Source organism: Anser brachyrhynchus (genome assembly GCF_964034855.1).
Source record: "Anser brachyrhynchus genome assembly, chromosome: 1".
Classification (NCBI taxonomy): Eukaryota; Metazoa; Chordata; class Aves; order Anseriformes; family Anatidae; genus Anser; species Anser brachyrhynchus.
In genome coordinates, this window is record NC_137694.1 from 69,640,298 (window position 1) to 69,658,197 (window position 17,900).

A 17,900-nucleotide genomic window follows, 5' to 3' on the forward strand; every position below is an offset into this window, starting at 1 on the left:
CTTCTAACTACTTTCTGGTGAATTCTGTAGCAGCAATTAATCTTTGACATTCTCAGGAGGTGTTTCGAAGTGTAATATGCAATGATCCCGTAGTGCACCTCTGTAGGATAACAGTGCACGTGTTGCTATGCAGGAGCCATTTCTAGGAAGCAAAGAAGAATCAGAAGCTGTGAGGAGTAGAGGAAGCCTGCAGCAAAGATGAAATTCAAGCAAAAAATCAGGAACAGTCCAGGAACAACCACATATGTCAAAAGTCTGTTAATGTCTGCAAGAGAGCCTGAAGTTAGTAACTGGGCAAACCCCAACTAAAGCTGAGATCAGGTATGGCAGGAGTAAAGTGGGACATCGACTATCAGTTTCAGCATTCCTGCTCATAGCAGAGAAGAAAGAGCTTAACTGCTGAGCAAGAAGCCAAGTTTGGGATGTGTAAGGAAAAACAACAGCTGCCACAAAACTGCTAGTTTTGTGATTATCATCTGTACTGCTTGCTTCTGGGCTTCTTTAGGTGAGGAACCTGTAGGGCACGCCTGCATCTGTGAGGAAGGAGCAGACGCTGCAGCCAGATTTCAGTTTGGCAGCCTGAACGTGTGCAAGTTCTGTGAGACTGGGGAAGGGAGTCTGTCTGTAAAACCAGCTACTTCCACCTACATTTATTCTGGCTCCTCTCAGTTATCCATTTCTAGATAAATTCTTTTAAACATGGTGCCAAAACAGCAAGGTGCTGGTCAATTTTTGCAAGCTGCCTGAATGACTCACCTCATTTCTCAGATTACTGACTAAATATATATTAAAAAAAAAAAAAAGAAGTCTAGTGGGATTGAAAGCATTTGGCAAGTCTTCCTGCAGAGCAATTCTTTGACAGTGGCTGTCAAGACAGATGTATGATGGGCTCTGCTAAATGCCAGAAGGTGTAACAGCAGTTAGGCCTACTGTGCTCGGGAGGAAGCATTGCAGCACACGCTTCCCAGGTGACAGTGCTGTGGTAACTCTGCCAGGCAGGCATGAAGTACAGGAGCCAAGGTGTGCAGCAATTTTGGAGTTTCCAGCTAAGGCTGTGGGGGTTCCCCTCACACAGGAGGATCTGGGAGATGATCCCAGAGAATACGAGTGTGAAGTATGAGAGCCTGGTGGATCCACTGGGAAGCCTCGCTTAAAGGGAGATAAGAGTGATAGGGTCTATTAATGCACCCAGTGACCCTGGAGCACCCACAGCACCCAGTATACCACACCTGGCTCTAGAACAACTACTGCTGGGGATTCCTAGCCTATGTGAGCAAACCTCATTGTTTCTGTGGGACCTGAGCAATGCTGTGAAGGGTTTTGTGAAGCCTGTCCTCAGACTGGTCATTGGAAGAGCTGGAAAGTGACCAGTTATGCTAGGCACCCTTAAATGCAAGACTTTTTTGAGAATACTTTTGAGATGAAAGGCAGTTCACTGGCTACCTATCACAGATCTGGCCCTGCATCTGTTTACTGCAGATGGCTCCCATCATTCCTTTTGATGAGGTGGGCCTGTAAAACATGAGTCTGAAATCATAATGGAGGTGGCTTGGGTTCAATTAGAGGGAATCGGGTTGGTGAACAAAGCTCTGTCAGTACATAAATGAAAAAGCTGACCTGGAGCTCCTTCACTGCTGACTGAACTAGCCCTTTCCTGTAAAGACGTGCAGTAGAGGGCACTAGTATGTTAATTTGTATTTGGTCATGCTATTTATTGGTGAATACCATATTAAACAATATAGTGAGAGCTAAAGGCTAATTAATAGTATAGTGTACTATAAGAATGTGTTATTCTTTAGAGAAATAGGTTGATTACTCATAAGTGAATTATTGACTGTCATCTCTGGTGTGCAACCTTCTTCTGAACTTTGGGCTGAATTTCTAAATAAAGCTCTGTTGAGAAACAGGGATTTCAGTGAGCTGATATGAACATTTCGCTAGCTTACATACTGAAATTGCTGATGAGCTCTCAGCGACAGGTGTGGGCACAATTCAATTAAGACAGCTGAGGGAAAGATTCTGCTAGGAAGAATGTTCTTGTATGTAATTTTAGTATAACTCTAGAGAGCAAAATACAGGACAAAAGGCTACTTAATTGTTCTAGTAAGTATGCAAAATTTACTAGCTATTAAGGATAAAGGATGTAGCTGATGGACAAGAAGTAATACCTTGCTTGATATACTTCTAAAGAAGCATCCCAACAGGAGTCTCCTAAGCTGCAAATACTTGAGTCAGGTTGCTTGGAGGAAAGCATGTCAGAAAGTTGGCTGGCTAACAGAATTGTATGATACAAAGTCATGAAAAGTATGATACAGGTCAGTGATTCACATTCAGCAGTTCTTTGATAGCTGGATTTTCCATTGTTTCAGGATGGCTCTGAATACTTGTGAAAAAGGTTTGCTAGCCTATTTTGTTGTAAATGTGCCCAGGTTTCAGCAACTCTGTAATAAACATCATTTCCTACAAATAAACAAATGAGCAAATAAGGTTCCTGTTCATTATAAGTCTCTGCAAGGGCAACATTCAAAATAATCCAGACAGTTTGCTCTTAAACAGATCCTTCTTGCCCAGAATTGTAATATGCTAATCTAGGATGGGAAAGTTCCACCCCTGGCTATTGTTCTTTTCTAAGAAAATGGCAATAAATAAGCTGGAGTTAAAAAAATAAAAAAATAGAGAAATATAGGCTGGCACCATTCTCAAGAATTAGAAGTAACTTAGTACAACCTGGGGGAAAAAATAAATTTGGAACTTGGTAAATTTCTATGCAAAGACACTAGAAAGGGGACATCCTTCCATCTGGATTTTTCCCATCTCTCATTGTTTTTCTTTTCGTTTACTGAAAATTTGAGTACCTTCATTTGTCTTCATAAATCTGTTAAAAACATTTAAGATTATTATATTCACAGCACTGTGGTTTTGGCAGAGGTTAGTGTCAGAATTCGGTAAGTATTGTTCAATTTGCATCTCTGCATCATGTTTTGATATCCTAGGGTCTTTTCTTTTCCCCATTTCTAGCAACTTTTTGTCCTGTTAAATTCTTAATTCTTTGTCCAGCTCAAATTCTGTGAGATGAGGTCAGTGTTTCAATAAGTGATGTTAAGCCCTTAGCTTCAGCATCCAGAATTCTATACTGTAAAGAATACATATTTGAGTTTCCTGTGTCAGTGTATGTGTCCTCACATACATGTTCTCCTTTTCTGCATAATAGCCAGCTAAGAGGATTTTCATAATTCAGAGTAAAAGAGGAATGATGAAAATTTCTTTTGTAGATATAAATGAAAAATCAGACAAGGTATTTTCTGTCATATTACAACCATGATCAAACTGGCACTTAATTTTATTCAAATCCTTTGAATTCAGTGAGTCACACTTATAGCTGATATAATTTCAGAAAAAAAAAAAAAAAACAAACGTAAAAACAGCCAAAAAAATTATACAGTTTTAATACACATTATACTAATTTTAACACAAAGGCTTTGTCCTCTGCCTGCATGAATTATGTAATCACAAACAGCAGTTCAGACACTATTTACAGCTGATTAGTGAGAAGGGCACCAGTCTGTCACTCAGGCGGGAGTGGGAGAAGAAACCTAGTGAGGACCATTTCCTGGTGTGAGGGAGTAGGAAGGAGGAATATGTATGAGTGGAGAGAATGGTGAAAGGTCTGTCTTGCCGAACTAAAAGGTCATTTGGGACCACTCTTACTGGGCATTCTTAGAGAAAAAAATTAAGTTGAACAGATTTTAACATCAACATTATGGATATGTTTAAAAAAAAAACAAAAAACTTATTTTTGGAAACAAAGCTAGCTTTAGGAATCTAGAATTAAAGGAATAGAGGGTGCAGTAACAGGGTGAAGAGAAGTTATAGAAATGTTCAGCCCTGGTCTTATGATCACGTTGACTTTGTCAACACTGTTTTCATTTTCATCACAGTTACTAGCAATTTGAGTAATTCGTTTTAATTAGTCCTTAATATGTGCATACTTTGGAATGGAAAAACATTCGCGATGGTTTAACTATGTTTGCACTTAAACTGTGATTAGCTAATAATTTTTCCTATTTATGTCCTTACTCATTTCTCTTTATTAGTTATAAAAAATCTCCCCTTTACATATATGAACAAAACAACAATGGGCCTCATAGTAAAAATTGTACCATGTCATTGTAGGTCTTAACACAAAAACTCATGAAGCAGAGGTGGTTAGAGAAAGGCAACAGCATAATTTGATCTTTGTTTTGTTTTTATCATTGACTAGTACGACTACAAGGAAATCCTTTAACCTTTCCTGCTCCAGCAACAAGTCAAGTTTACACATAGAGTTATACCTGTCCTCAGCAATATTAAGCTTTATAAATTTCTTTAAGCTGCTTTGACCAATTCATTTAAGTGCAAAGCATGACTGGAGAAAAGTCCACTTTTAGTATTTTCCAGGACTGAAATGAATATTGGGGGTGATTTAAAAAACAAAAAACACGGCATGAACACTATCCAGTATCCTGGAGGAATATTCTATAAGTTCCCTGTATGCTTTATTATCCTTACTTTCCCCAAGGAAAGAAAGGTAATATGTTAAAAAGTAGGATGTTTGGCCAATTTATTTTAGAGGAAGAAAGCAAAATGCTGAAAACTAGGACAATTCTACCAAAAGTAGGACAGCTTACTGCACATTAAGTACCTTTGGCTTATGCATATTGTATCACGCTTACTTTACACACACAATTAGTCCCAGTGACTTCAAAGTGGGACTTCCCACATGAGTTGAGAATGATTTATCCTGCATGATAAAGCTGTAGTAGTATATGAAAATCAAACAGGGTCAGAATACATACTCATCATGAGAATAATCTGGAGAACAGATATAACTGGTTGAGCTCATGTTTAAAAAAGAAAAGTCACTGGCACTTAGTTTAGAGATCAAATTAGAGGAGAAAAACATAGATTAATGATGCTGGAGCAGGTTACACAGACTAACATTCAAGATCTGAGCAGCTGAACTTCAGCTCCTCATTGCTTCTTCATCAGACTTTGTTGTTGTTGTTGTTTAATACAGTAAAGAATAACTGAGTTTTAAGTGTTGTAATGGCATTCTGAGGAATCATAGAATGATGTCGACTGGAAGGGACCTTAAAGAACATCTAGTTCCAAGTCTCCTGCCATGGGCAGGGACACCTCCCACTAGACCAGGTTGCCCAAACCCCATCCAACCTAGCCTTGAACCTCCAACGATGGAGCATTCACAGCTCCTTTGGGCAACCTCTTCCAGTGCCGCCCCTCCCTCTCCCCCCCCCGCCCCCCCCAAGTGTAGAATTTCTTCCTTGTATCTAATCTAAATCTACCTTCTTTTAGTTTAAAGCCATTACTCCTTGCCCACTCACTACACTCCCTGACAAAGAGTCCCTCTACAGCTTTCCTGCAGCCCCCCCTTTAGGTATTGGAAGGCTGCTATAAGGTCTCCCTGGAGCCTTCTCTTCTCCAGGCTGAATAACCCCAACTCCCTCAGCCTGTCTTCATAGGAGAGGTGCTCCAGCCCTCTGATCAGTCTCATGGACCCCTCTGGACTCACTCCAGCAGGTCCATATCCTTCTTGTGCTGGGGACCCCACTTCTTAATGTAGTTTTTAATTAGAATGTTGGTAAGAACAGTAAATAGCTTGAAGTAAGGTAGAGTCGTTAACTGAGAAGATTTGAAGTTTGACTCATTGATACAAAAATGTTTGACCTGTTACCCTGAAGGATACAACAGGCAATGTGAAAATATCTGTCCTGAAATTGGTGCTCGTGTTATTCCTAAGTCCTGTTTATTATTCAGAGACATTATTTGGATAAAAGCCCTATGCTCTGCATCTCAGGTCCCTATCTGCAAAATACCATAGTCAACAGAGCAATGCTTTAAGTGAAGCTATGCTATGTTTTATGCAGTATCAGGCCCTGAGGGCACTGATAGACTTTAAGAGCTATGAGCAGACTCACCTGGGATCCACACCCAGGAGTTCCACTTCAGCTGGGGTCTCCATGGCCTGTCTGCCCTGTGTTGCAGGGGTGGGGTGCCTTTGTCCATCCCTGCCTCTTGCTGTCCTGATTTACAGTTCATCCTCCTTGGATGGGCCTGGAGCCTAGGCTTCAGGCAGCTTGCCTCTGGCCCTGTCTCTGGGTTGGACCTCAGACTTCTGATAGGTATTTCTGTCTTCCAGACCTGGCTCATTACCTTGCCTTGTCTGGGACTGTTAGTGTGGACCTGCTTTTTTCACCCCCCTGGCCTTGTAGGACTTCATGTATTGGCAAGGGTATGCATGGACCTGGTTCCCCTCTCATGCCCCCTCATAGGGCAGCCCCACTCCTTCAGTTTCCTGATGTGTAGGCCTTTATGCAAGGATCACCTTATCTTTGCTGTACCAAAAATTGTCCAATGCTTTGGTGTTATCTCCTGGAATTACTATTCTCTGTTATTCTCCATAGAAGGGAAAGCTTAAAGTCTGCTGACTTGCTGGCTTCTATAGGACAAGGGCCCTGCCAAATATGCTCTTCTTACCCATGTTAAGAAAATGTTTAATAGGTGTCTCAACAGAGAAAATCTTCTAGGTACTATGCATAACTTAACATTATCATTTTTGTGCATGCCAAGCAACAATACCATCCCTCTCTCCTGCCCCCCCTGCCCAGAGGGACTTCCTTAGGACTGAAGTAGAGCTAGAAATCTAGCATGATACGAAGGCTGCTTTATGACACAGCTTCTAAACCCCTTTATCCTACTCTATTTAAAAATTAGCTTACGTAGGTATTTCTATGATTTTTTAGGAGTTATGCTGATAAATTTCATAAAATGCCTGTGCAAAAAGTATGTGGGAGAGTGAAGGTGAGGGCATATTAGTATGCAGAAACTTAATATAACTAGTATACTACTACCTCTCTTTGAAATAAAAAGACATACGTGCAAGCAAGGCCTGCTTTGCCTGTCTGTCTGAACCAGTGATATTCCAGTTCTGTTTGACTTGCCAGAAATGATGCTTTCAATTGGCAGGAAGAAAGAAACAGCATTCTTCTACAAGATTATCTGTAGATATAATTTTAAGGAGTAAATTTCCCTCCATCTGTGTCCGAAACAAATGTAAGCATTCAAACAGAATGCTATGCTATGCACAGAAACTATGCTCTTCCTTAATCTAAGTTTGAAAGATTTAATAAAATATCCAAATGAGTTAAGAAAAGAAAGTTGGTGGCTGGGAAGAGAGCTCTCAGAGGAAGGAAATGGAAGTCAGTATCTTCTGAAACATCATTTACATTTGAGAAGTGATGTAGACAAAATTAGGTTCCCCTGAAAACATCTAAGAGATTGAAAGAACAATGTCGGTCCTCTCAAAACAAACAAAAACCAGAAAGGCTGACCTACAAAGGTTCTAGTTTTAATTTGAGTAAAACAGGCAGAGCTTCAAACATCAGAACTAACGAGTCTCTAAGCTAATGAAAGGGTTTTCTGCAGGAAAAGATGAAAGTGATGAAAAATGTAATTTTTAATATCACCTTATCCTTTCAAGGAATGAAGGCTGATCCTAGGTTCTCCATGGGGAAACATGAACAAGATAGCTCACTGACTGAAAATACCAATGTGCAAATATTTCCAAAGACACTGAAATACAAAATGACACTTCTTTACAATCTCCTTTGTAGTAAGTGAAACTGTCTTTTTCTAACAGGAAAATTGGGACAGACCACATATCAATTGATGAACTTAGAGAGATGCCAAATCAGATTCAGGATTTCCAGGTACTGTGCTCAAGCTATCCTTATCTTCCCCCTCCATAAATAAATAAATAAGTAAAAGTGAGTCTTCATTACATTTGAATCCCGTTATAATTTGTTCCAGCTATGCTATCTATTAATAACTGAAAATCTAAATGCTTGAATCTCTTCATAAGAATTACATGGATTTTTTTTTTCAGTTTTCAAGATGAAATTTGGTATTTTAGAGAGGTAGTGAATGGAAAACCCAAGCAACTTTTAATTGTTCATTATAGCTATTTGTTTAGTCAATTTTTAATGGCCCTTTTAAAATGAGTTTAACATTAGAAGATTGATCTAAATGAATGCCCTTGTTAATAAAATGCTGCTGAGCCCTAAACCATCCATTTTGTATTCTATTTTATTATGTATCATTGTAATAATATAATTGTTTTAAATGCCTGTTAAATGAATGGTAACTGAACTGAGCCAAACTGCCTACATGCTGTACTGCAGGGGGAACTGCTTGACTACAGGCAGAACAGACCCAAAGAGAACTGGAGTTTATATTAAAGACAAATAATGGGCAAACTACCTTTACAAGCTCAGCAGGAGGGGTGACCAAGTTCTCTCAAAGTGACAAAAAGTGCTGAGGAGATAGATCTGCAGCTAAGAGCATTAGTCCACATGTAGGTCACACCAGAGCTTTGTGGACCACCTTGCTGTAAATGAAGAGACCAACTACCTCCTGCTAAAAGTCTGTTGAAAGTAGAAAGCTAGGAAAAACAGCTGGGTGCATTATGCAAACTGAATCATAACTCTCAACGTCTCCCTCCAATATAAAGAATCTCTCAAAGCTGTGAATTTTTGCTAGTCTCTCAAGCCAGAGAGACTCTTTTCTTTTGTGCCTTTTCCTCCTAAGGTTTACAGAGAAATAGATAAACTCTCTCAGCTGACTTAGGTGAAATTTGAGGAGCAGCATTTTTTTTATTATTATTTTATTTTTTAGCTTTTTATGTGTTTTTCTGAGTTCTTTATCTTACAGTCTTAATGTTATTGTTCACAGTCAGCTATAGAGAGTTGCTACTTGGAAAACAGGCACTATGCTTTGTCACGTGGAATTTAACTGAATGTCCCCCTAGAACTCCTAGTTGAATAAATTACATTTCACTCTGAGAAAAGGATTGGGAGAGCTTAGGGGAAGAGAGATTTTTTTATGATAACTATTTTCTGAAAAGACAAAACTAGACATTATCGTAGTCTTCTAAGATTAAGTGGGAGGGTTGGAGACATTCCAGCAAAGAGGGAAACATTCATCAGTTATCAGGAGGACTAACCTTTTTCAAACGTTTGAGGAAATACAATCAAGATCAGTTCTCCTCCTCCCCACCGGCCTTGTCTTTTTAGCTAATGGGAAGGCCGCAAGGGGATTATCCCACATAATGGAGACCTGTGGGTCCAAATACTGTAATGCCCCTAAAAAATCAAAGTTAGCATAAATGTAATACAACTTTCTTCTTGCCCATGTGCAGTGGCTTCTGAGACACTGGAGCAGCTTCATTTAAAGACGAGAGTTCAAACAACTTGGCTAACATGCTTTTGTGGTCTCTGAAGTGCTGTGGAAACACTGAGAGTATTTCTCTCAGAATAAAATTAAAATAGAGCTTTTCAGCTGGAGCTTTTTATGTGCAGGTGATTTTTACTTATAATTCTGTAAGAAATATTTTGATTCTGCAACTTGTCATTTGAAATATAACTAAAAAATGCATTCATTATACATGTCTATATACATCTTTCTGCAAGTGAAAGATTACTCAGTTATTTTATTTAAATGAATTAATTCTAACCCTTGTTACTTTTAAGTTGATTTCTATTCACAGTATCTCTCTTGCAAATAATTTCCCCTTCTTGTGATTTTCAAACATGAATGCATTCATTGTGTTGATTAATTACTACATGTTCCAGATACAGCTATTTAGTGAGAAACAACAACAAAAGACTTCATTTCAGAATGTGTGCAACTACATCAGTGCTGTGCAGTTCAACAGATGCATTGAAGTAATCTCTGATTTGGGTAGAGGTTACGTAAATAAAAGTTTGCTTAAAAGTAAGGAATGTTCTTTGTTGCCAACCCAAGTCTCTCAGTCCCCAAGTTATGTATGATATAAAATATCATAAATAAAACATTTGTCTGCTGAATGCAGTGTAATTTATTACTAAAGATATTCTCCTCTGAGCGATCCTTGCCTAACTACATTGTATATATGATCAGTGGGTTTACTGAAGTGAGCAGAAATTCACCCTTAATGGGGGTTTAATGAAGTTACAAAAAAATTAGAGAACATGGATTACATCTTAAGTGAAGTTTTGGATTACTAAAACATTCATAGGAATAGGTAGACTTCTGCAAGCTGAAGAGAAGTGTCAGGTATATCAAAATAAACATTTAGGCTCAGACACTTCAGGCTAAATCAAACATCTCATGAGGACTTTGAATTTTAAAAGTCGACAGAACTTTTTGTTTTATTTTAATCTTTCCTCACTAGTTTTCCCTTCTGACCATTGAATGATTAGAATTTTTGGAAAAAAAATCATCATGAAATGAGTGAATAAACAACTTTTAGCTGTGACTTCAGCAATTCCATTATCTGTTAAGATATTTTTATTAGATAATTAAGCCATGCTTTCTCTAAACATTAACCTTAATGACTATGTTTGAAACCGTCATCTGTGCCCTGACTGAGAAGTCACTCAAACCCTGAATGGATGCAATCATTTACCTGTAACCTCAGGAAATCTTTTTTTTAAGTGGTTGCTTCCCACTACTAATTATCTTCATTGGAAGATTACGCAATATACATCTTGCATTTACTGTCCCTTTGTTTTCCCTCTTATAACACAAAGTTCCTTTCTAAGCAGCTGTCAGTGTGTTTTCCGCTATTTTAAGTGTGTCCATCCACCTTGTAGTTCCCTTCTTCCTTGATTTGGGTCTCACAGGGACTCCTTTCTGCAGATCATAGAAAAGCTTTGCATATGTCTAAGAATAAAAACTATTGTCAAACATGCAAATTGTGAACATGTGCCAAGACATCTTGCTCTTTCCTAGAATAAGGGAGAGTTTCCCATGCAGCACAGGAAGATCATTATACAGAAAGAGGAGGGATCTGTTGACAGAAACTATACTGAGAGTGTCATCAAAAATGCCTTATTCCTTTTCACTTCCAGTCTCTTCTCTTGCACATGACTGCCTGTTCAGGATTTCACTTTCAAATAAATATTGGGTACTTGTATCCAAGAAGACAAGCAAATATGCAAAGAAAAATCTGCCTAAGTAAGTGAACACTCCTATTCAAAATTCTGTGGCTAGATGAATGGGTAAGTGACAACAGTGATGAATAAATAGTGCCTGGGACTGCCAAAACACAGCATTAGAAAGTATAAACAAAGCAGTATTGAAAACAGATGGATTCATTTTAAGTTGTATCCCTTTTCAGTCAAGAGATGCTAATGAGGCAACTTCACTTTGTACCATGACCCTGATGCATTGTGTGCTGACACCAGCGAAGAGCTGGTCTGGCATGGGGTCTGAGTGCCAGCATGCAGATGCCTTTCCGCAGGAGTAGGTAATTATTACCCAAACTGCAAAAAGCATGAATTTTCCTACTGAATAATGATAGAAGTTATTTGTGATAGGCAACAGAGCTATGTAATTCCAATAATTAGGTATTTGTGAGTATTTGTACTGGATTCAATGCCAAAAACTAAAACATGGGGATTTGATGGGGGGTTTGAAGGGAAGGTAGAGGGCTGCTGAGATGAAGAAAAAGCTGGTGAGATTTCACAGGCACAGGAACTGCTCTATCAAATCAGCCCCATTGCCTGTTTACTTTGACGATAGCCAAAACTCAGTGGGTATAGGAGACAGGTGCAGTCTGTTCAGCAATTGGCAGTGATACTGCAACTTTTTCCTAAGGAGAAAGGAGTTTCAGTTTCCAACTTTTTAAACAAATCTTAGATATAATAAAGTTATGCTTGAAATAAAGCTGCAGATTTTAAAATTATGTAAATTCGGGAAGCTCTGGTCAAAATACCCAAAATATAATGATGTGTCTGGACAAAAAGCCAAAAAGAAATGTATCTACTTGTCTGGATATGTGGATTTGGATACTGTTTCTAGAAACAAATCATAAGGCAAATAACATTCCTGGATGACAATTACTTACTCTTAAAGTTCACAGGGGAGCTTTCTGTTAGTGGGTCTCAATTTTCCTGTGGCTAATTCCCCTTAGAGGCAACTGCTGCCTGCTGAGTTGTTTGGCTGTTTTGATCCACAGCTTTATTCTTGTTCCACTAATGACTCCAACAAAATAATTTGTATTAAAAAAAAAAAAAAGAAAAAAGAAAAAAAAAAGCATTATATAGAAGTGATGTACCCAGACTACGCTGATAACAGATGAAATACCTTCTGACAGAGCTGTGCAAAGTCACTTTTCACCCACATTCTTCTTCCAGACATTGTGAAAGCTACTTCTGGCCTTTGATACTGCTCTGGGAGGTTCATGTGTGACCTAGATATAATTATGGCCTTTGCAGTCGGCACTGGTGGGATCTGTGCCGGGACACACCTGCAAGCTGGAATGTGTCTCACCTGTTGAAATGAGTGTTTTATAGTTACATGAAAGGCAAAGGAAATATATAACTCCAGAAAGTAAGATTATTTTAAAGAGTAGCCAACAGAATACAAGCTCATGATTTCTGAGACAGTTGGGAAATCAACACGTAAAACAGAAGTGCTTGTAAATGCAAAGCATGACACTCCCTGCTTTCCCTTCCCCTTTTTGTATGCTACACCTTCAATATTCTTAGTTACCTTACAAGGGTGGTTGTAATGCAAAATGTTTGCATACATATATATTTTTGAAGTATATTTACCTTATAATCATTTTCTAATGCTCTTATTGTTACTGCTAAATGAAGAATTGACCCCAATTCTTTGAATGCACTGAAGCAAGCAGCCTAATAACTTTTTTTCTATGACTAGATATATTTGCTGAAAGGAGTTTAACAACATAGTAATACTATGGCTTTATGCTGACATTTCTTAGGTTGCCTGTTATCTAGTTGATTGGACCAACTTCCTGAATGACTTCTACTATTCTAGATAATTTCCTAATCAAATATGATCATGTATTTTTCCTTGTCCTACAGAGGAGAAAAGCATGTTTATTTTTGTTCATTTCATAGAGATTTTGAAATCAAAACCATATCATAATCCAATTTCCCATCCTTCCCTATCCCTAATTCACTTTGGTGTAGTGATTTGGAGAATGCCGGCATGCTTGCATTTTCTTAACAAGGAGACTGTATTACGAAATATATATTATTAGTTGACCAATAGTAGGGGCTTCATGAGACTGTAAAAGAGGCATATACCATGTTCATCACCACATCTGGTAAGTTTTCTCAATTGTTGTTGCAATTCTGTTGAATTAGGTGGCCCAATGGGTTTCCATCGTCAAGAAGATGCTAATAGTCATATAAGTCAAGCAATTACTAAGTTTCCTGGGGATAGTCCAACCACAGGGAATATTCCTAATTTAAAAATCTCTAACTGCCACTATATATATATATATATATATATATATATTTTTTTTTTCTTAAACCTTTCCAACTTTGGATAGCAAATGCAATAATAAATTCTATTCCCTGTTGTTCGTGTTCAGGGACTGTGCCTAATCTTGGAATTACTGGCATCTGTACATCATTTCAGTGGTAAATTACAGCTGGGATATACTAACCCCAGAGTGTGAGTAAAAACTTTCTGAAATGTTGGAAGCGCCTTTGCACTTCATAGTTGATTTACAGTAATTAGCTTAGTCTTCATTTTCTTTTGATAGTTTGTGTAAAATTTGTGCTAATTTCTCAGCACTAGAGTTGATAGACTTTTTTTTTTTTTTTAAGAAAACATTTTGGTGAAAATTAGATTTCAACTAAACCTCATTTTATGTTAATTACCTTCCCTTGTTGATAATTTCCTCTTCTTCTTTCCCTCATCTTCTTCGTCTTCTTCAGAATTAGCAGAGGAATAATGGAAACCTGAAATATAAATTTTCATTAAACTTTTCCGTGCAGACCGCATAATTTCCTAAACAGTTCAAAAATAATTTAAAATTCAAAATTGTTAACAATTCAATAACCATTATTAAAAAGATAATAATATTAATGGTTAAAATTTATGGCCTTATTTTAGATATCTTCTGCCCAGTCCTCTAATGCATTTTGTAATTGTCTAACAAGTGACTTCATATAAGAAATAGAAAGGTGCAAATTGGATCAAAATTTGTGCTACTTACCTCCAACACCTGTAAATATGGTTAGAGTAACTATACATCTGTTCAGAGCTACTCTCCTCAAAAACAATAATGAATGACTGTCATTAGAAGTTAGAAATCAACTTTATTTCTCAAAATAGATGGCTTCTAGGGTGTATGTCTGTGACATGGCTATCCAAGGAACAGAAAAGTTAGAGCTTTAGTTAGAGAAAGACTAACATTTTAGATAGTACTATGATATTTATACACAGCAGTAATTTGGCCTTTGATTGACACATTTTATATTGTTCTGTTGGTTTGTTTAATAGCAGTTATGAATAGCTTTTTTTCATTATCAGAGAAACATTTCATATTTCTATGCTTTTAACTAGGAGCAGGACAAAACAGTTGAGCTGTGGAAAAGATGAATTCAGTTTTCATTGGCTTCATTAAGAATATCACATGCTTAACTGAGACATCCTAATGAAATTTGGAAAAGCTTTTCCAAATTGCTTTCCTCCTTACCTCAATTTTGGAAGTTGGAAGCCTTTGGAAGCTTCCGAAGGTTTCTGAAGGCTTCTGAAACTTCTCAACAAAAGTTGTTTTATAAGTGTGGACTAATATCCAGAGGATAACACTCAGGAGAAAAAGAAAACCCAGGAGCTATTTTTAGGGGAATATCCTTATTCCGTCTTTATGCATAAAAGATATATCAAATCCACATATCATCAAAATAAGTCTCTCTGAAATCTGTAGGATACATTTGTGTAAAATGCAAGGAAGATCCCTTACTGCCATATGGAAGTCTTATGAATGCTGGGCATGGGAAAAGAGTTTAAAATATGCTTTCTTAATGTGAGAGATGAGCCTCAGAATGGTCTTTAAGAACCTCACACAAATTAAGATTCAACTTGGATTTTCCCTTAAAAGAACCATGAAAGAACTCAAAATACAGTTAAAGTGGCAGAGTTTGATAACTTAGCAGGATAATTCTGCTTGTATTTAGAAGAAAGCAAATGTCCAACTTTTTCAACTTCTTGAAGCAGCAATAAAATTCTAAATTTATTCACATCCTCCAAATACTAAGAAACTTCAGTGAAAGTTATGCTAAACAGTAAGTAAACAAATAGCACCAACAGCAAAATCACACATGCGTCCTTAACAATATATGGTATTGCCAACCCTGGTCACACCGTGGTCATAAATTCACTGCCTTATTCAGCCTAATGAACTGTTTTTCTAAATCAGAAATATAGCTAATGTAAGCAATCAGCACGGTTTATTATGTGTAGTGAAATGTCTAAATATCCTTGGCACTCCATCTTTGCTGAGGGCACAGTTTACTTTTATTGAAATTGTATCTGCAATGAGTTTCCATATACAATCTAGAAAGTCATCTGTAAACATGTATGTGTGTGTGTGTGTGTATAGAGAGACATGTATACAGATACATATACATACAGGTATATAAATATGCTTTGCTTGATACTGTCAAATAGGCAGTTCAGTAAGCCTGCCCATATGAAGAAATTCCATACATGTATTTCCAAGACAGGGCACTAAATATTGAAATTATATATTAAAATTTGCATGGCATGTCTAATTTTTTGTTTTACACTAGAAAAATACACTTTACACTGAAAGATATCTCTTTTGTGTAAAATATTAAGATACAAAATGGCAACAGTGGCCATGTGTCTGAAATGCTTGTTTTACTTCAAGTAGCCAAGAGGGATATCTTTCCTCTCTGTCTTCCCCATCATCTCATTTTCAAAACTGATTCTGCAAATAGTTACTGTTAATATCTGAAGTGTTATAATGTGAAAATACAGATTTATATTGCTGTTGTGTGTAAGCTCATTTTTAATATTGCCCTTAACATGAATTCATGTGTGGATAATTTTAGTCAGCTACTTATCAAATAAGAAAAATAATAAATAATGTTATCATATTTTAATGTAATTATTATAATATTGTAATAATATATTTTAATTTTAAGTGTGATCGCCCAGAGAATGACAACAGCAGGTTGTAAAAGTAGCCAGGCTATATATGATCTGGTGCTGCAGTCCATAACAGTTTGATGAAGGCATGATGTAGTACTTTTTTTTATTATTAACTATTATCCTAATGGATATATTTGTTCTGAATAAGGCAGTTCTTCCTTCATGTTAAATATTTTCAGAATCATAACTCTTATCTTAATTTGGGAAAGAAACAAAAACAAAAACAGCACACACACACTTGAATACCAAATGAAAATTCCTTCCCTTTCTTTAGTACATTAAGGGTTATAAGTAGTCTGATGAAATAATCTTTTGGGGATGTATGCTCCAAATGTTGTGTTTAGAAGACTTTTCTTCATGACAAATGCAGGAGAAATTGATGTTTTTATTGACCTATAAAGATATTACCTACATGTTTTTCTATAAGAGGAGTAACAGATTTTATATCTTCAGCTGACTTATCTTAATTTTGAACATTCCTTTGCAGGCATAGCTCGAGAGTAGATGTTCATATGGAATAAGTAACTGTACCAGTGACCACATATGTAGGATGCAGTAATATCTTATTTTACTTTTGTGTTACCGCTGCCTAGTGTCACAAGCTGACTCAGTAATATTTCATGATGTGCTGTGATGTGAGACTTATTTTTACATTCTGGATGGATTTTTATGTCTTTGGAAGAAAATCTTTCTTATACACACATTCTGCATGTGATCAAAATGAGGTACAAATATATATTCAGATCCTTCTGAATACTTAATGAACACATGTTATAAGTCAAAATATCAAAAGGGGCTACACAAGACTATTATGCCAACCTTCTCCATCCTGATCAATATTTCAAATTACCCATGGATTCATTCTCTGAACTCTTTTAGAAAGTCTCTTGTTTTGAAGTGGGCTGACTGCGACTTTGTTAATTTAATCTTGAAAGACAACTTTCACTCTGGCAGTAAATTCCAGTTTGTTGGTTTATTCAGGGTAAGTTCTTCCAACAGCCAAGGCAGAGCTTGTCACGTTAGGGTGGTTTTTTTTGGTGTTTTTGTTGGTGGTGTTTGCAAGGTGTTTTATTTTCTCTCTCTCTTTTATTTTTTTCTTTTTAATTATTATTACTATTAGTATTCTTTCTTTGGTAGTGAGACCAAAGAAGAAAGAGAGAAAAGGAAATAGGAGGGAAAAAAAGAACCTAGTCAAGTTCTGCACATTCTCTCCTGATGCTGGCATCAGCTGTGGAGGTACTGCTAGATCTTCATTAAGCACTCTCTGAGGTAGGACTCCCTCTAACTTTTTTAATTAGAAACATTTGACTCCATATTTATTTTTTTCTAAACAACAAACATAATCTATTATATTAACTTTATCTTTCCAAAGTTCATGTTCTGAAGAACTGAGTGAAGATATTAGCACATTTTTTGTGGAAGAAGAAAGTCTGGGTAAACAGGGTGGATGAAATCTGTCTTTGAAAATTATTTTCTCTGCATGTTTAAAATTACATATAGGTGCTCATCATAAAGGGAGGCAGCAGTATCTTAAGAAAGATAACAAGGCTTAGTTGCTGACATGGCAGAATGCATCTCTTAGATATTTACACATCTTGGCTGAATCTCCTTCAGTAAAGGTAGCAGTGATGTGGACTATCCTTGTCCCTATGGCCCCTCATGATGCAAACATAAATTCTAGCCTTGATTTCAGGCACTGTACTGCAAGAGCAGCCTGCCAACATGCCTATGTGCTCCGCTCCCTTACAATTGTATCTGATATCATCTACCAGCTAAAATAACACCAGCTTCAAGTAGGCAGGAGAAGGAGAGGAGAGGGAAATCGTTATTTGACATGCAAATTGTAGCCTGGCTTTTTGCTA

The 17,900-nt window shown here is 37.1% G+C and overlaps 1 protein-coding gene and 1 long non-coding RNA gene across 8 annotated transcripts in view; one reads left to right on the top strand and one right to left on the bottom strand.

The window, feature by feature from the left end:
* LOC308187629 overlaps positions 1 to 17,118 on the bottom strand; it is a 31,853-nt gene extending 14,735 nt beyond the window's left edge. Inside the window, exons 1-3 of one of the 3 annotated variants that reach the window (XR_013944828.1) lie at positions 14,075 to 17,118; positions 13,737 to 13,817; positions 11,357 to 12,071 (exon numbers count right to left, since the gene is read on the bottom strand). This is a non-coding gene — a long non-coding RNA (uncharacterized lncRNA). Of the gene's footprint in view, positions 1 to 11,356; positions 12,072 to 12,183; positions 12,370 to 13,736; positions 14,052 to 14,074 lie in introns of those variants that run through there. The other 2 variants (XR_013944829.1, XR_013944827.1) reach the window with 2 other exon arrangements.
* The window catches only part of LOC308187627 (uncharacterized protein), a gene marked incomplete at its 5' end in the record, with an annotated part of 91,496 nt that overhangs the window by 66,328 nt on the left and 7,268 nt on the right, over positions 1 to 17,900 (top strand). For 4 of the 5 annotated variants that reach the window (XM_080575787.1, XM_080575786.1, XM_080575788.1 and 1 more), the window contains 2 exons: positions 7,697 to 7,766; positions 9,254 to 9,920. Of the gene's footprint in view, positions 1 to 7,696; positions 7,767 to 9,253; positions 9,921 to 17,175; positions 17,308 to 17,900 lie in introns of those variants that run through there. The other variant, XR_013944826.1, reaches the window with a different exon arrangement.